Genomic DNA, 18063 nt, shown 5'->3' on the forward strand with positions numbered 1-18063 from the left:
GGACATATATATGTATGTATGTATGTATGTAAAGCCCTAATTAATTCACTAATTTATTTTGTGAATAATAGACTTTGACATCATCCTTTAAATGTCATTGGAAAATTGACATGCATATCAAATGAAGTGCATGTGTAAACGAATGAAAGCAAAAAATTCAAGAGACTTGAGTTCACAAAAACTTCTTCTGGGCTTTTCTGTGTTTTCTTCTTTTCACAATTGGATCATCAATAATCAATCCATATTTACTACAGATGGATTTTTTGTCAGGTAGTCTGGACATCTTTTGTAAGGACTTATTGACTTTCATGCTGGTGCAAAGTCCTACCAAGGCTTTTGTTATGTTGCAATATATCTCTCCCCATGTATAATTTTCAAAAGAAGTTTGGAACACTTCTTGTTGTTGGATGTATTCAACAAATTTGGAGGGTAATGCTGCTAAATATACTTTTTTCCACAAGTCATTCTGACTTTCTTTTACTTCGTAAATTCTTTGTGTCCAATCTTTGTGGAAATCTTCATATTGGGACATTTTCTTACATTTGAGATTCATCAGGATCATCTCATGTTTATTTGCAATTTCTATTGTTGCTCCACACCAATGTTCTAGGATGAAGGAGGTTAATGCTCCAATCATATTATTTTGTGGGTCACCATTTTCATTGTGGATAACATCTCCAGCTTCATCCTTAACAAATTCTGCTTCCATTTTTGCAAGTAATTTAGGGGAAGATTCTACTTCCCACCATCTCTGTAGGGTACCTATAAAGCACTGGATGAGAGTTTTGTAGGATTCAATTTCAGATTTTCCTCTCATACACATAAGCTTATATTCAGTGTACATCTAGTCAATCATTTGCCTGATTTGACCAACACTCAAGCCATCAATATTCCATTCTTTATAAGATCTAGACTGAAAGGTATGATTTTCTGGCATCTTTCCCTTGCCATTGAGGTCAGGAGCTGGATATCTAGTGAATTGGCTAGACAAAGGTTCATATATAGGCAAAAGAATCAAAGATGTTGTCTTGAGGATCTTGACTCTTCTTCTTTGCTCATGGTCCCTGTGAAAAGAGAATAGGATTCACTTAAAGATTATTTGGTGTGAGTGTGTTGCTTTGGTTTTTCTTGAGGAAGTAGAAATGGAAACCTTTCTACAGGTTTTGTGGCATGATGAATGGGTACATGGTGGCTAAACAACATGGAGGTAGGGATATCCTTATCTTTGGGAGATATTGCAAGTTGCTCAATTTTTTTAGATAGTTTACCCATAAGAGTTTGAGTAAATTCGAACTCATAATCTATATTTCTATCCATGATTTCAATTTGTGCTGTTGATTCCCTGACAAAACCTTTTAATACAGACACTCAAAAGTTGACATCATTCAAAGTTTTATTCACACTATGTACAATGACTGATAGTGAGTCAAAACATTCCTTTTGTTCAGAAGTTTTTACCATATTCATCTCTATCCCTTTAATTGATGTATTTGTCTAGTTTATTTGTTCACTGGCCTTCTGGATCCTTCCATATATTCCTAGGGCTTAATCATCTTTTAATACTAATGGAATGGCCTTGGCTAAGTTTCTAGCTTCTCCTAGCATGATTCCCTTGTATGGAGGGAATGTGATCTACGTGGATACTGGTGTCCACCCGCGAATTCCACTTGGACCCCCACCATTACTTCTTTATGTTTTTCAGTTTCCTTAATTGTAGCACAATTTACTATTTTTAGAAGTTTTTCGGGTCCTAAACTTTTGAAGTTGTTTTGAGGCCTTGAACGATTTTTTTTTGGAAATCTACCACCAGTGATTTACTGCCTAATTTTTTTTTTGTTTTGTCGTAGTCCTCGGAGAGATCTTTCCAACGGGTTATCATGCACGTCAAACAAAGATAATATGACCAAGTCGTGACTCCGGGAAGTTGGTTGTGCAACTCACCCCAACGGGGCCCATAAACTCTTGGTGTTACATCTCCTCGGGTTAGGGTTTTGGTTGTTTAGGGTTTACTCTTATTGTTCAATAATAAAAAGGGTCCTTGAGCCTCATTGTAAGGCAGTTGAGAGGCATGTAGCCGCCACATCTCTTATCAGAGATAAGCTACCATTGCCCTAGCTGGTTTATTTCCATTTCTGTTTGTAAGCATATTTCAGTATTTTACATTAATGAAATGAAGTATTATTTTCGCTGCATCTCTGTGTTTATGGTTATCTCTGTAATTTTTTGCATTCCTGTTTAAATCCAGATCAGTGGTATTAGAGTGGTATGCTTTTATTTTTTCTCTATTTTTCTTTGCATGTCCCCAACGAGGTCGAGATATAAGGAGTTAGGGCTTGAACTGGTCAAACCTTTGCTAGACAAGCCTCACAAATCTCGACAACCTCCCATGGCGAATGAAAATAAAGATGAGGGGGCAGGAGATCCTATCAAAATCTTGCTCGAAGAAGCCCTCAAGCGACAAAGGAATGCGATGATGGACAACTTTGCCCAGATCCTTTAGCGTCTACCTAGGGGCGACGCATCGGCTTCCAACAGTTACTCTGGAAACGCCACACCATTTAAGGTTCAAGTTAATTTTGAAATCCCCATATTCAAGGGTAAAATAGACGCAAATGCCATCGATAAATGGTAAATATGCTAGAGGGTTATTTTTCTGTTCATGATTTTTCTAGTCAGGAAAAGATTATTTTCACTCTTCTCAAAGCAGTCCCCCATGTCAAGGACTAGTGGGAAACCTACTACGAGCAGAAGGATGAAAGTATAGGCTCATTATTTTTAGCCACACCCACTTGGAATTCATTCCGAGATGCCATCAAGGAGCTACCCTATCGGAAGCTATGAGGATCAATACATAAAGTGGACCATGCTGCAGCAAGGAAGGGACCAAGACGTGTCAGAGTTTACCAATATTTTCCATACCCTTCCCATAAAGTTGGGTATCAAGGATATGGAGCAGCATTTGTTACTCAAATATCGTGGCTTCCTGCACAAGTACATCCAGGAAGAAATAGAATTCCTGAACATCTCCTCACTCGGCATGGCATACCGATATGATGTCAAGGTCGAGAAAAAGTTTAAACAGAAGAAGTGAGACTTTGGATCTACGAATCCAAAGCAAGGGAAAGGTGCCCCCAAACTATAGAATAAAGGAAAAATCCAAGGCGGGGCAGCCCAAGACAACCCGCCAAAGCTGCAAGCAAAGAACAATTCCGCAAAGCTGAAAAAGGACACGGGAAAGTGGTGTGAGTTCCATAAGAGCTCCACTCACAACATAAGTGAGTGTCGGGCCAAGCAGTCATTGGTGGCCGAGCTAAAGGTTTCAAAATCAGATGCATGTTCCAACTCTGAGCTAGAACCTGACAAGGGGAATGACAAAGGGAAGCAGATTATCGATGCGAAGCCCAACGCCACCATTGTTACCCCGAAGATCCAAAAGGAGGAACTCGAAGATCCAGAGGAGAAGCAGCGTCTGTTCCACTCCCAGATGTGGGTAAAGGGCTCCCCGCTGCAGTTCATTGTCGACAGCGGTAGCCAAAGGAATCTCATTTCAACAGAGGTCATGAAGCAGCTAGGCTTATCGACCACAGTACATCCACAACCATACACCATCGGGTGGCTTCACCAAGGATGAGATATTCGTGTGAGCCAGCAGTGTCGCCTTCCATACAACATCAAGCCCTTCACGGATGAGGTATTGTATGACATTGCTCCCCTTGAAGTTTGTGATGTATTATTAGCACAATCATACTTTTGGAAGTGACATGCTGTGTATGAATCAAGGCCCAGTGCTGCTATTGTTACTTTGGGAAATAAGTTGTGCATGATACCAGAGGTAGCACCACCTACTGCCATCTCTTTGGTTACTGCAAAGCAATGCAGTAAGCTCATTTTCAAAACCAGGAAATTTGTTTTCCTGATGATACACCCTCAAGGAAAGAAGAAGACGGTGGCCATGACCTCCAAACTGGGCCCCTCCGCACGAAAACTACAGATGGACAAGGTCGTGGAGGATTACGAGGACATCTTCACCTCCCCCGCAGGGGTTCCTCTGCACTGTCAGTTCAAGCACTCCATCGATCTGACCCTAAGTGTGTCGTTGCCTAATGGACCAATCTATTGGTGTTCCGTTCTGGAGAACGATGAAATCAAGAGGCAGATTCAGGAGCTGATGCAGAAAGGTCACATCCGTCTGAGTTCATCGCCCTGTGGGAGCCTAATCATGTTGGTACAGAAGAAGGATGGGACTTGGAGACTCTGTATTGACTATCAGGCGGTGAATAAGATCATTGTCCGTAATAGGTACCCGATCCCACGGATTGATGATCTCCTGGACCAACTGAAAGGGGAAAAATATTTCAGCAAGATCGATTTGAAGTCAAGATATCACCAGGTACCAATCAAACCCTCCGATGTGTGGAAGACTGCCTTCAAATCCAAGGAGGGCCTTTTTTAATGGTTGGTTATGCCTTTCGGATTGATGAATGCTCCTACAACCTTCATGAGGCTAATGGATGGCATCTTGCGACCATTCACCAACTCATTTGTAGTGGTATACTTGGATGACATCCTGATCTTCAGCCAGAGTTGGGAAGAGCACCTCCACCACATCAGATAGGTTCTCCAAACACTGTGACAACACAAGTTATGTGCCAATTTGGAGAAATGCACTTTTGGCATGACCCAGGTTCAGTATCTGGGATACATTATTGATGAATAGGGGGTGCATGTGGATCCAGCCAAGGTCCAAGTCATTCGGAATTGGCCATCTCCAACCACTCTGACAGAGCTTCGCAACTTTCTAGGTCTTGCAAACTTCTACCGCAGGTTCGCGTTAGGATTTTCTCATATCACTTGACCCTTGAGTCAAGTCACTAAGGGAAGAGCGAAAGCAAAATTCTTTTGGTTTGAATCTCAACAGAAGGTATTCACAGAGTTGAAATATTGCCTCTGCTCGCAACCAGTGCTCACATTACCAGACTTGCAACAACTAATTGAAGTCGAGACAGATGCCTCTGACTGTGCTATTGGGGTAGTCCTTACTCAACACGGGCATCTAGTGGCATATCACAGTGAGACACTTTCAGACACAGTCCGGAAGTATCCCACTTATGACAAAGACATGTATTCCATTGTGTAGGCCTACTGACAATGGAAACATTACATTTTAGGGAAGGAAACAGTCATCCACACAGACCACCAACCCCTGCAGTTCATACAAACCCAAGGGAAATTGCAGAATGATCGCCATCAGAAATGGTCCACATACCTGCAACAGTTCCATTTGAATATCAAGTATAAGAAGGGCAGCACCAATAATGTTTCAGATTGCCTCATTTGACCACCGATCATGGCGTTAAACACTGTGCTCAACTCTTGTGGGCACGAGACTTCTGATTGGCCACTTCTCTACAAAAGAAACCCAAAATTCGGCCACACATGCCAGACACTCTTGGAGGGTCAGCATGTTCCAGATTTTCACCTCCAGGATTCCTTGTTATGCCATCTGGATCACCTTTGTGTTCCTTCAAGCGAGCTTGCCAAGACGATTTGGGAAGCACACTACAGTCGAGCTGCTAGGCATTTCGGGGTCGAGAAAATGGTGGCAGTACTACAGAAGTATTTCTATTGGCCGAATATTCGACAGGATGTCAAGAATTACATCAGATCATGCACTGCCTGCGCCATTGCCAAACTGATCATCAAGAAGAAAGTCCTCTATACCACGTTGCCTACCCCTAGTCGACCTTGGGAATCCATCTCGATGGATTACATGTCAGGCCTTCCTTTCACTGAGCATGGAAATGGCTGTGTTTTTGTGGTCATCGACATGTTCTCGAAGATGGCCATTATGGCGGCCTGCAAGAAGAATATCACAGCAGAAGCCATTGCTAAACTCTTCTTTGAACGAGTGTGGGCACACATTGGGATCCCATAATCTTTCATCTCAGATTGGGAGAGCAGGTTCCTCAGTACATTTTGGTCCAGTCTCTGGTCGATGATGGACACCAAACTCACTAAGTCCACAACCTTCCATCCTCAAACTGATGGCCATATAGAGGTTGTCAACAAGATGATCATACACATTCTGCGCATGTACAACTCAAAGCATCCACACATATGGGACGAGAGCCTCCCCTATGTTCAACACAACTACAACCAGGCTCTCCATAACTTAACTGGCCACAACCCTTTTCAAGTGGGCTTGGGATTCCAGCCATTATGTCCCATTGATGTGGCCATGCCATTTGCAGCTACTCACGTAGATTCAGCTCATGTCCAGTCTGAAACAGAAAAGGAAAACAACTTCATTGAGCAAATCCAACATATTCGCCAGTAGGTCCATGACATTCTAGAGAAATCAAATGCCAAGTATAACATTGAGTGCCACACAAGTTTCAGGTGGGAGACAAAGTCTGGTTGCATTTGCAAAAGGAACGCCTTACTGGAGCCTATCGGAAACTCAGACCACACTGATATGGTCCTTACACCATTACCAAGGTTGTGGGAGATAATGCATTTGAGCTCAGAATTCCCCCATTCCTTGGCCTGCACCCAGTGTTCAATGTGGACTGCCTTCAGCCATACTTTCCACCATTACTAGACACATTCGACATTGCAGAACAACTCACACCCATAGAGTTAAATCTAGATTGCATGGAACAAGCTGCAACTGATCGGATCATGGACACATAGATCAAGCACACTTGCCAGCAGAATATCCAACTGTATCGAGTTGTCAAAGTAGGCCAACTCCTCAGAGGGATCTTTCCAACGGGTTATCATGCGTGTCAAACGGAGATAATATGACCAAGTCGTGACCCCGGGAAGTTGGCTGTCCAACTTACCCCAACGGGGCCCATAAACTCTTGGTGTTACATCTCCTCGGGTTAAGGTTTTGGTTGTTTAGGGTTCGCTCTTATTGTTCAATAATAAAAAAGGCCCTTGAGCCTCATTGTAAGGCAGTTGATAGGCATGTAGCCGCCACATCTCTTCTCAGAGATAAGCTACCATCGCCCTAGTTGGTTTATTTCCATTTCTGTTTGTAAGCATATTTCAGTATTTTACATTAATGAAATGAAGTATTATTTCTGCTACATCTCTATGTTTATGGTTATCTCTGTAATTTGTTGCGTTCCTGTTTAAATCCGGATTAGAATGTGGCAATTGTTTCTAACTTGCTTCCATCACAAGCTATCCACAAATGTTTTCGTGCAGATGAAGTTTTTGCATCTGCCATATGTAATTTTGGTTTTTCCTTTAATTTCTTCCAGACATAAAAATAATCCATGAGTTTGTTTCTTCCATGTAATTTTTCCATTCCAGAGACAACAGATGTGCTAAGACTAAATTCTTTGGATTCAGGATGTGTATAGAGATCTCAATTTAGCATGTTCTTCATCTAGTCTCTATTAATCTTATGTTTGGGATACCCATCCATGAGGGAGAAGAATTTGTACATTTCTGGGATTGATGGCTCTTTGCAATCTGGTGGAATAGGATTTTGAAATCGAAGATGTAATGAGACTGTCTAGTCTTTCAAGATATCCCAAGCCATATTTTGGCATCCCAGGTGGTCTCATCTCGCTAAACATTTCAGTGAGACGGGGGTCTTCATTCTCCAGAGTGGGTAATTCATGAATCATTAGGACAATGTCATGAGGAAATGGAATATCAAAGCATTTTGGGTTTGGACATGAATTTGTAGTATCAGTAGAAGGGGCTTCTCCAATCTTGGGATTATGATTTTTGTGGAGAACAAAATCTGCGAGAGATTGTAAGCAAATTACTATTTGGCAAACAAGACATTTTACTTCAAGAGTGGAAAAATGTAATAACTAAGCAAGTTCAAATAAATCAACATGTGAGCAGCTTACAGATGGAGTATTTACAAATGTGGAAGTAGATGACTGACATGAAATATGATATGAGTTTATATGGTAATTTGTCGCTTGACAAGCTTCTTGTATTATTTTGCAATCCAAAGTAGATCTTCTAGGGAAGAACAAAGTAGCTTTAGCTGGTCCTTGTATCTCAGCAATCGTGATACTTTGAACTTTAGGCGACTGAGGTACATCTACTACCCATTTTTCAGGAAAGTTGAGATCTTCCCATTTGATGGTTTGATGCTCAATTTGTTTATTGTGAGCATCAGTGATTACCAAGGTGCTGGATTCTGACTCTTGAATGGGTGTATGCAGGATGGCTGGATATAATGTGTTGGTGTGCCTAAAACACCCTCTAGTATGAACTGCAATGTTTTTCCTTTTTCTTTTCATATCAAAACCACTAGTTTTGATTTTCAATTGGAGAATGTATTTAATGTGTTCATCATACACATATACTGAGAAATTTAGGTGGCAATCAAACCACACAGGACCATTTGATAAAGGAGCCACGATATCACCAATTAATGAATTAGTATATCTATTACGTGTGAGATCTATGATAGTAGCCAACACATATATATTAAGCCCCTCTGTGGGTTAAAGAATCTATGCCCATCTCGATACAACCAAGATGTAGGTAAGGAGTACCATGTCTTCGAGCTTCTTCCTCAAGCTTTTTAGGATCTAAAAGAGAAAAGGTTTGAATGCATTCGACATTTTCTTGGATCTGAGAGAAACATTCTTAAATAGTGACTCTAGTTATAGCTTTCAAATGAAACACATATACATCAGCATAAACTTCTAATGGGCTTATGGAAGGGAGAGTCCATTGGGCTGATGGCTGACTTTCTATTAACTCTACTTTTGTAGAGTTAATCATTAAAGATGATGCGCTATGAAATAGATTTTCTATATCAAAATTATTTTCTTTGTGTTTCTTCTTTTTGAGGTTCTCTGAATAAAACAAATGTTCTTCCTAATTCCATGTTATCTTTTGAGAGAGTTTAAAAAATAATGACATTAAAAAATGTTACATAAAAATAAAATAATAATGATGCATAGTGCCAAAAAGTCAAATACACATTTCGAAGATTGGAATTCAATAATTCTGTAGTGTGCTCATCACAAAGCCAACAAGATAGGTGGCCTCTCTTAGCACGTTGAGAATTTCCTCACAAAAATTTAATAACAATGTTTGACAAGGCACGGATCCTTTTTCACTTGATTTGGGGTTTCGATACAATTCTTAACACCCCGGAACGCACTTAACTAAAATAACGTTAAATCTGTTTCCCACGTTTCTTAAACCACCCTGCCATGGTTGAACCCTACCCTAGTATATTCATTGGAAAGATCGTGATGTGCTCCGATTCATTGGGAAGCGAAAAACTTATAGTCAACAAATTCGTTATCCACCGGAAACAAGGGCAGGAAACCAAACAAATAATAGGACCGCAGTCGCTAAAATAGGATAGGATACACAACGACATGGCTGACGTGAGTTGAAATTTAAACAAGTGTAATATGCAATATGGTTGAAGTGAGATGAAATTGAAATTTAAACGCAATATGGTTGAAGTGAGATGAAATTTAAACCAGTGTAATTTTAATATGAAAGTTTACTTTACTTTTTAGGTAAAAAAATAATTGATAATTATTTTATATTAATTTAAATATTTATAGAGTTAAAATTTTCGAAAATTATATATAATCATAGTAATCATAAATTTTAATTAAAGGTTGTTTTACCTAGAATATTTTATTTATATATTCTAAATTAGATTATTTTTATTATTATTTTGTAAAAAATTGAATTAAAAAATTATAAATATATAAATTTTGAAATGTAATATCAACATTTATCATATAAAAAATATAAAAAATAAATAAATAAATATAAATGAATACTGTAACCAAAAAATATGTTGTTATTTCTTTTAGAGTAAATTCATTATCTAATTATTAATTAAAAACTATGAAATTAAAATAATTTAGTATAATATATGAATATTGTTTTGTATATTTTTATTATTAAAATTATATAGTAAAAATAAATATTAAAATAGATTAGATAGTTTACTTTTTGTTATGAAACTGGGTTGTATACAAGATTTTTTGATTTTTTGTTTTTTAAATAATGTTTTTCTAAACAATTCAATTTTAAACAGTATGAAATTAGTGATTTCATGTAAATGAGCCAATTCAAATTTAAAAAACAATCAAAAATTATTTTTAATTTTCAAAATATTTAGTTTAATATTTAATTTTTTTCAAAACTTTAATAAAATTTATTTAGAAATTTCAAAAGTAATTAAAATTCAATTTTTTTCCCTTAAAAATAAAATCCAAAACAATATGACCTAAACAACGAGTATAATAAAGTTTTTTTTTACTTAAAAATAAAAACAATATAACTTAAACCGCAAATATAATAAATGAACTTGAAAAGACAATTACCTATTTTGGAATCTATATTCGGCCGCCTGGGGATGGTATATATATTCGTGGCTTGTAGATGTCAATTTGAGCAATTGATACAAGTGAATAAGATCCTGAATAGTCTGCGTATGGACATCAGCTAGAACACCCACTTTATAGTTGACTTTGCAGCTAAGCCCTCCTATCATTTGAATCTACCATCGGGTTAAGCTCGGCATTTGAATAATCCCCTCCCTCTCTTTTCCAATTCGTGAAACAAAACGATGTAGTCACTAAGTCGATCATGTTGTGATTTTGGATTTAGCATTCCATCGATTTCAATTCCATTAGATTTTGTGACAACAAAATTTTGTTATGAAACCCGATATGATTGTCTCATGCACAGTGCATAAGGGCAGCTTTGTGATGTTTATATGACAGATGTACTGATTTACAGTGTTTTTTTCTTGCTGAAAAAAAGCAGCTTTGTGATGTTTTTTCACCATCCTCCCTTCACTCTGTGATGCAAGGTTTCCAGATTATCATCTTAGATTGTTCTTAATTCCAGTTTTATTAATTATGCTGAGATTTATGTTTCCATTTGAGATTTCTGACTGGCCGATAGGTGTCCCTATATTGTAACATTGTAACAGTGAAAAACAAGGAAGTTTTTATGAAAGGCTTCAATAATTTTTACTCATGCTTGTTCGGCATAAATAGTCGTTGTATACAATTTAGATCCTATAGTTTAGGACTAGAATAAGGAAAACTGATACAATCACAGGCGTTTGTACAGCCAATTTTCAAGGGTGATTCTCGTCTATCTATACAGCCAGTGGCAGAGACAAATTAGGAACTTGAATTACGGAGAACCAACTTGGAGATAATTGCTCCCAATTGTCAACACTCCCCCTCAAGTTTGTAAGTAGATGTCACTCATGCCAAGTTTGTTGACACAACCATTAAAAGCTTGGTTTGACACTGCTTTGGTCAGCACATCAGATCGAACATGAGGAACTTCAATCAACTTTGCTTCTAGTTTCTTCTTGATAAAATGCCTATCAACCTCAACATGCTTAGTTCGATCATGTTGAATTGGATTATGAGCAATATCACATGTTGCCTTGTTATCATAGTATAACTTCATAGGACCGACTTGCTTCATATGTAAATCCTGCAACAGATTTTTGATCCACAACAATTCACATATTGCCTTAGCCATTCCTCTGTATTCGGCCTCAGCATTGAATCTAGCACCTACCTCTTGTTTTTTACTTCACTGAGTAACCAAATTTCCTCCTACAAAAGTGAAGTAGCCTAATGTAGAACGTCTATCCTCAATTGACCTAGCCCAATCAGCATCTGTATAACCTTTAACATCCAAGCTATCACCTTTTGTGAATAAAATTCCCTTTCCTGGAGATGACTTCAAATAGCGTAAGATTCAGATGATAGCGTTCATATGTTCTTCACTTGGGGAGTGCATGAATTGACTGACAACACTTAGTGCATAGGCTAAATCCAACCAAGTATGTGCAAGATACATTAATCTTCCAACCAATCTCTGATAGTGCTCCTTGTTAGCATGAACTTGGTTTGGGTGCACACCTAGCTTCAGATTTTCTTCCATAGGAGTACTAGCTAGACTACATCCTGTCATACCAGTTTCCTTCAATAAGTTTAAGACATATTTCCGTTGTGACAGAAAAATACCTTTCTTTGATCTTGACACTTCAATTCCAAGGAAATACTTCAATTTCCCAAGATCCTTCATTTCAAACTCACGGGAAAGCTGTTCTTGCAGTGCTTTCCTTTCTTCAGGATCATCTCCAGTTACTATCATATCATCAATGTACATAATGAGGGTTGTGATTCGTTCTCCATTATGTTTTAAGAAGAGAGTGTGATCTGAGTTACTTTTCTTGTAACCAATAGACCTCATAAAGCTAGCGAACCTTCCAAACCATGCTCTAGGAGACTACTTCAAGCCATATAAAGATTTTTCAATCTACAGACCTGTTTATTGCCTTTAGTCTTTAGCTTACAGCCAGGGGGCAACTCCATATATACTTCTTCTTGGAGATCTCCATGCAAAAATGCATTCTTTACATCGAAATGATGCAAAGGCCAGTCAAAATTCACCGCCCCATAGAATCCCTCTATTGTTTAATGTGTGATTCGTGTGTAACAATATTCTATCTCAATTTCTAACTTGGTATGAGAGCAAGTTCAACCTTGACTCTCTCAAGAGAGAGGCTATGATCATGCAATTTTAGTAATTTTAATCCTCTATATATAAATTAGTTAAGTGTGTGATATTTATATTTTCTTGTGTGTAGACCTATAGATTTGTCATTGAATGGTATTATGGGAAGAAAATTATGTCTATCGCAGATTCATTCGACTTGGAATTATCAGAGGAGTAGCCATTCCTCCATCACTTCCACTACCTCGATTGTTAAATGAGACCAATCACAATGGGCCTACTTTTCTAGACAGATCCATGGAGGAGATGATCATGGTGTTTAGATATTGATTTTATTCTATTCTCATATTTTATTCAACTCTTAATATTTATGTTGGTTTGATATTTAGAGGAGTGCAAAGTTATTATATTTTAATTCACAAAACTATGATGCGGAATCACAAAGAACAAACCATTTATTGCACAGACTAATGTGATTCTCATGCTCTGGGAGTGGCAATTACGGGTTGTTCTTAACAAGTTTAAGTGATGTGACTCGTCGTGCTTCCAGAGTATTACCACAGGTTTTGTTTTTTAAAGGACAAGTTTTATAATTGACTGCTAAAGACATTCAATGTCTAGATTTTCATCCTAGATAAGTGGGTAATATAGTGGAAGGCCATATATTCAACATATGTTAGTAATTCCATAAAATAATTTGGTATTGATATTATCTTTCGGGAGGTCAAGAAGCATCAATTCTATAAGTTTGTCAATGATGGTTAGAAGAAGTTATATTTTAAATGGAGGTAAAGTGATAGCTCGAAGATGTGGTGGTGAAGAAAGAACATTGTCTACAAGATTTCAAAGTGGGTGTAAATGTTAAATCCAGACAGAGATCAATATAGTTGTTGTAATGTGTGTTTTCAATATTTGTTACATGTAACCATTAAGGAAGGGTGTTGGAAGTAATGGTTCAATGTGTGTCATGTATATTAAAGGTTGTCATGGAGGGTTTAGAGGCGTTATTCTACAAGTTGTTCTTTCTTATATGTATGATTTGTAGTTGTGTTATGTCCAAGTCATAGATCCACTTTCTTAGGATCTAGATTTGTCAAAGTAAGTGAGCTATATCCTATATATGAAACTATTATGACCAATAAACTAATGAAATGTGATTTGTGTGTAACAATTCACTCTCTCTCGATTGCGAGATCATTTCAATCAAACGTGTTTAAAAGAATTGATATCCAACGCCTTCGACACCAAGTCTAGAAGCCTTCAACATTAAATCTAGAAGCTCTTGTTGCCTATGGAACATCCAGTTTACAGTTGAAAAGCTTAACTTAGATTTGCTTCATGCTTAAAGCTCCAATAGCTAGTACAATATTTAATTCCTGCGCTAAACCCCTTAGTGCTTCAAGCTCCAATATCTAGTGCCATATTTGATTCCTGCGCTAAGTCCCTTAATGGATGACAAGGATCACCGATGCAACACATATCGTCCATGGCTTTAGAGATTATTTGAAATAAAATTCCTATACACTGTAATTATACTTTGCATTAATGGTTTGTTCTACAGCTTCATTGAATTCTAGAATGAGATTGTGATTGTATGTACTTATGGTTGACCTTTGTGTTGTTGTTCATATGTTAGGTCACAACTACGTTACAACTCGCCACTTTATGGAGAGTGTGCTTGTAATTTGCATTTTTTGTTCCTACGACCTCTACAGTTTATAGACCCGTTTACATCACAAGTACTCAGTTCGTGGCAAATTGCCACTTTTTGGAACACAGGCTTTTGATTTTCGATGCTTGATCATACAACATGTGGACTTTAACAGATTCCTTGGCTGAATATTTTGAAGCTTATCAGAATTTCTACTTTAAGAAATGGATTTTGACAAACAGAGGGCACATTGAAGGTGCCCTATAAGTCTCTCGACTTTCTTTTTACATTTTTTTCACATAAATTCCTTAGATGCCATAGCAATTGATTTGAAATATAAATCAGTTCGTATAAATCAATTGATCCTCACGAATTTGGAAGCTCGATAGTTTTGCATTCAATTTCATTTCTTGTCGAGTTAGTGTACCCATGTTTGATTTTCTAATATTGTAAACATGAGGGTCTATAACATTTTTCACTATTGACATATTTAGCTATTAGTAGTGTTTGTAATACTAACATGTTGTTATGGCCACTAGAGTACAACGTATGTGTGATGTTTAAGAAGAGAATAGCCTAAACTTGGAGATCATTGAGAAACCATGATTTATTTGGTGTTCTCTAAAGACTCAAACACTTTTTATCATAAAGACTTTCTCAAGGTATATAAGTTCAATAGATATATAAGGACCCTAAACTATACCTCTTGATCCGTAATATTAAACCGTCAAAGCTACGTTCCTTTATTTAATGATCTTGTCATGCTATATACTATTATGTTTATAGTCAGTACTGTATGTTTTGATATCAATATACTCAATAGCTTCAAGGGCAATAAGATCCACCATCTGGTAATTACTAAGTGATGGTGAAGGAAAAATATTCTTTAGCTAAAATAATTGGTGGAGAATTGACGTATATTCTATTGTTCTTCCATGTTTAACCAACTAAGAAAATGTGGATTAAATAACTAGATTAAGTATAGCCCTATCAACACAAGATCTGATAATATGGTTTCCATAGATTGCACACAACAGTGACTTGCTACCGACACATTATGTTTAATATTGATCACGGTATTATCAGATGTGAAACCTAAGTTTACTTCCACTTGAATTCAATTTTATTGCTAGAAATAGCAATATGTAATTCTGTTAATGCTTATATTCGTTGCAGTAGAATTTATTAGTTTGATTATACACTAGTTATGTGGCAATAGGGAATCACTTTGAGTCCTATGTTAATACCATCTTTCCATTAATGGATTGATTCAATAATCAAGTTCACAAGATTGTTTAGTTTATGTTGTATTAAGACCAATGTTTTTAAAACTCAGGGAATTTCCTGAAAATATATATATATATATATATATCCTTGGCCAACTGCACTCACTCATTTCCATATGTCAAACCAGATATCATTTCTGTTTAACCTTACCACCAACTAAATATACAGAGTCTTATGGATATTTTGAAATTTTAAACAGTACTGAATCTAATACATCAGCAAGGTAGTATACATTAGCTAAGCAGTGTACAGGAGATAGAATTGCCTCATACCACATAAGGAAAAATATAACATTAAATTTTTTTAATAGTACAAGAAATATATATATTTCTTTCAAAACATTGAGAAGGAATTTGAGGTATTTTCATCACTATCGGTGACCTCACATGTTAATACAAAGTATATAATAATATCATCATCTACTCAATTTAATCCCAGTAAATTAAGATTCATTGTTGTAGGGATTGTTAACCCGTTGGCCATTGAGAGGAGATATTTCTTAAGATGGTAACGACTGGTTGTTTGTAATGTAAAAACATGAATTTTCTATTTATGCTCGTAACTATTATATATATCATTACAGGTTCATTAGATTACCAATTCAGAAATTGACTACTTTCTTCGGCCGTAATAATTAAATTATAAAATTATACTTAGTTGAAAATAATTAATATTCTATTGTATTAATGGAGAAATGGTTATATGGTTGTAACGTAACTTCTTAAGTTGGGATTAGTTCCTAGGTTGTAGGAGTTTGTTCTCACCTCCCTATTCTGTTGTGATGTATTTATTGAATCATCTTTGATTAATTGAATCAGAGTGTACACTCCAGTTTGTGCAGCCTCCAGGTGCAGCTTGCTCACCTGTGAGCTGCTGGTTAATTCAATTCATTTATTTTCTTTCCAGTTTTCTAACATGGTATCAGAGCTCAGATCTGGTGAGCCTGATTTACCTATAGAGCCTTATTGGCTACATTAGAGCCCTAGTGGCTACAGAGCCTTCGTGGTTACAGTGCCCTAGTGGAAACATAGGAGCTTCAATGTTCAAGGTTTCAGAGTCTAGGTGGTCGGGAGTGACATACCTTACTCATACGAGGAAGTTGATTTCTCATAGGTCTCAGTGTATCTCCAGCTGAGAACAAGGAAATCATCGTGTTTTTTGGCGTAACGGAAACGATGATCATCGCGGATTTCAAGGTTGAAAGTGCGATGATCGGGTTTTCCTTAGAGTGATTTTGATCATCGCGCCCAAAAATCACGGTTTTTCAGTGTGAAAATAGTGCTATTGCATTTTTTATGGTTTTGTACATGAGATCTTGACAGATTGGTGGTGGATCTAAGTTGCAGACATAGAGATCATGGTAGAATGGTGGAAGATCTGTGATCGATTCAAAGGATCTGGTAGGTGTTGAGATTGTCTTTTTTACTGTAGCTTGTAATTGTTCACTTGGTCAGAATTGACTGAAGATCGGGGGATCTAGAATCTAATCAGTCGAAAATTAACAACTTCATAGAAGTTTATCTCAACGAGACTAACAAACTCGATGGGACCAATTATACCAATTGGAAATTAAAGCTACATATGTTTCTTGAGGGATCGAGCGCATGGTCTATTGTTAGCGGCGATGAGAAGAAGCCGACCGTTTTGGCAGGTGGTACGGTAGCACTAACACAACATTGGGATAAAAGGGAGAATAAGGCGAAAGTCTTATTGAATATGTTTGTTAAAGACAACATTATCCCACATATCAGAGACTATAAATCGTCCAGTGAGATATGGACTACACTCAAGAACCTTTACCAGATGCAGAACACCAATCACATCTTGTCGCTCAAAGGAAAGTTGTTTTCCATGAGGATGGAGGAGAATGAATCTGTTGCTAGATTCATTACACAGGTCAAGGACCTGAAGGACAGATTGGGTGACATCGAGGAGAAAGTGTCTAATTCCGATCTTGTCATAATTACATTGAATAGGATGAAGGATGAATACCAGATGTTCATCATAGGCTTGTCAGCAAAGGGACAAAGCCCTTCATTTGAAGAGCTAACATGAATCCTAATATAGGAAGAAGAGCGGCGACAAAATTTGAGACAACAGAGTGTCGATCTTACTCTGATGGCAAAGAAAAATCCATACAAAAGGAAACAACCATAGGGACAGAAAGGCGGTGGTGTTTTTCAGAAGAGACCATTTAGAGGTATGTCCCCATGTAACAATGGTAGAAAATCTAACATTAAATGTTTTTATTGTGGGAAAACATGTCATTTAGCTAAGTTGTGTTTTAAGAGATAGACAAATGAGGCTAGAAATAAACAGAGAAAACACCTAGGGCACTTTGCTAACGAAGGTCACAGTCATGATCTTCGATTATCTATAGCTGATTATGATCTTTCATATCTTAAGGAAGATTAGGCCAAAACATGGTTTTTAGACTCAGGCACGTCATCACATATGACATGTAATAAGCATTGGTTGTAAAATTTGAAGAAACTACTTGTGGAGCTAGCATATATCTAGGTGATGAAAGAGGTTATCAGATTAATGGGTATGATGATATTCTGGTGATGTTGCCTGATGATAATATCAAATATATTAAAAATGTGATGTATGTA

This window comes from Pinus tabuliformis, chromosome J, assembly GCF_031772625.1.
Source record: "Pinus tabuliformis cultivar Carrire ecotype Pingquan chromosome J, CPIR1, whole genome shotgun sequence".
Lineage (NCBI taxonomy): Eukaryota > Viridiplantae > Streptophyta > Pinopsida > Pinales > Pinaceae > Pinus > Pinus tabuliformis.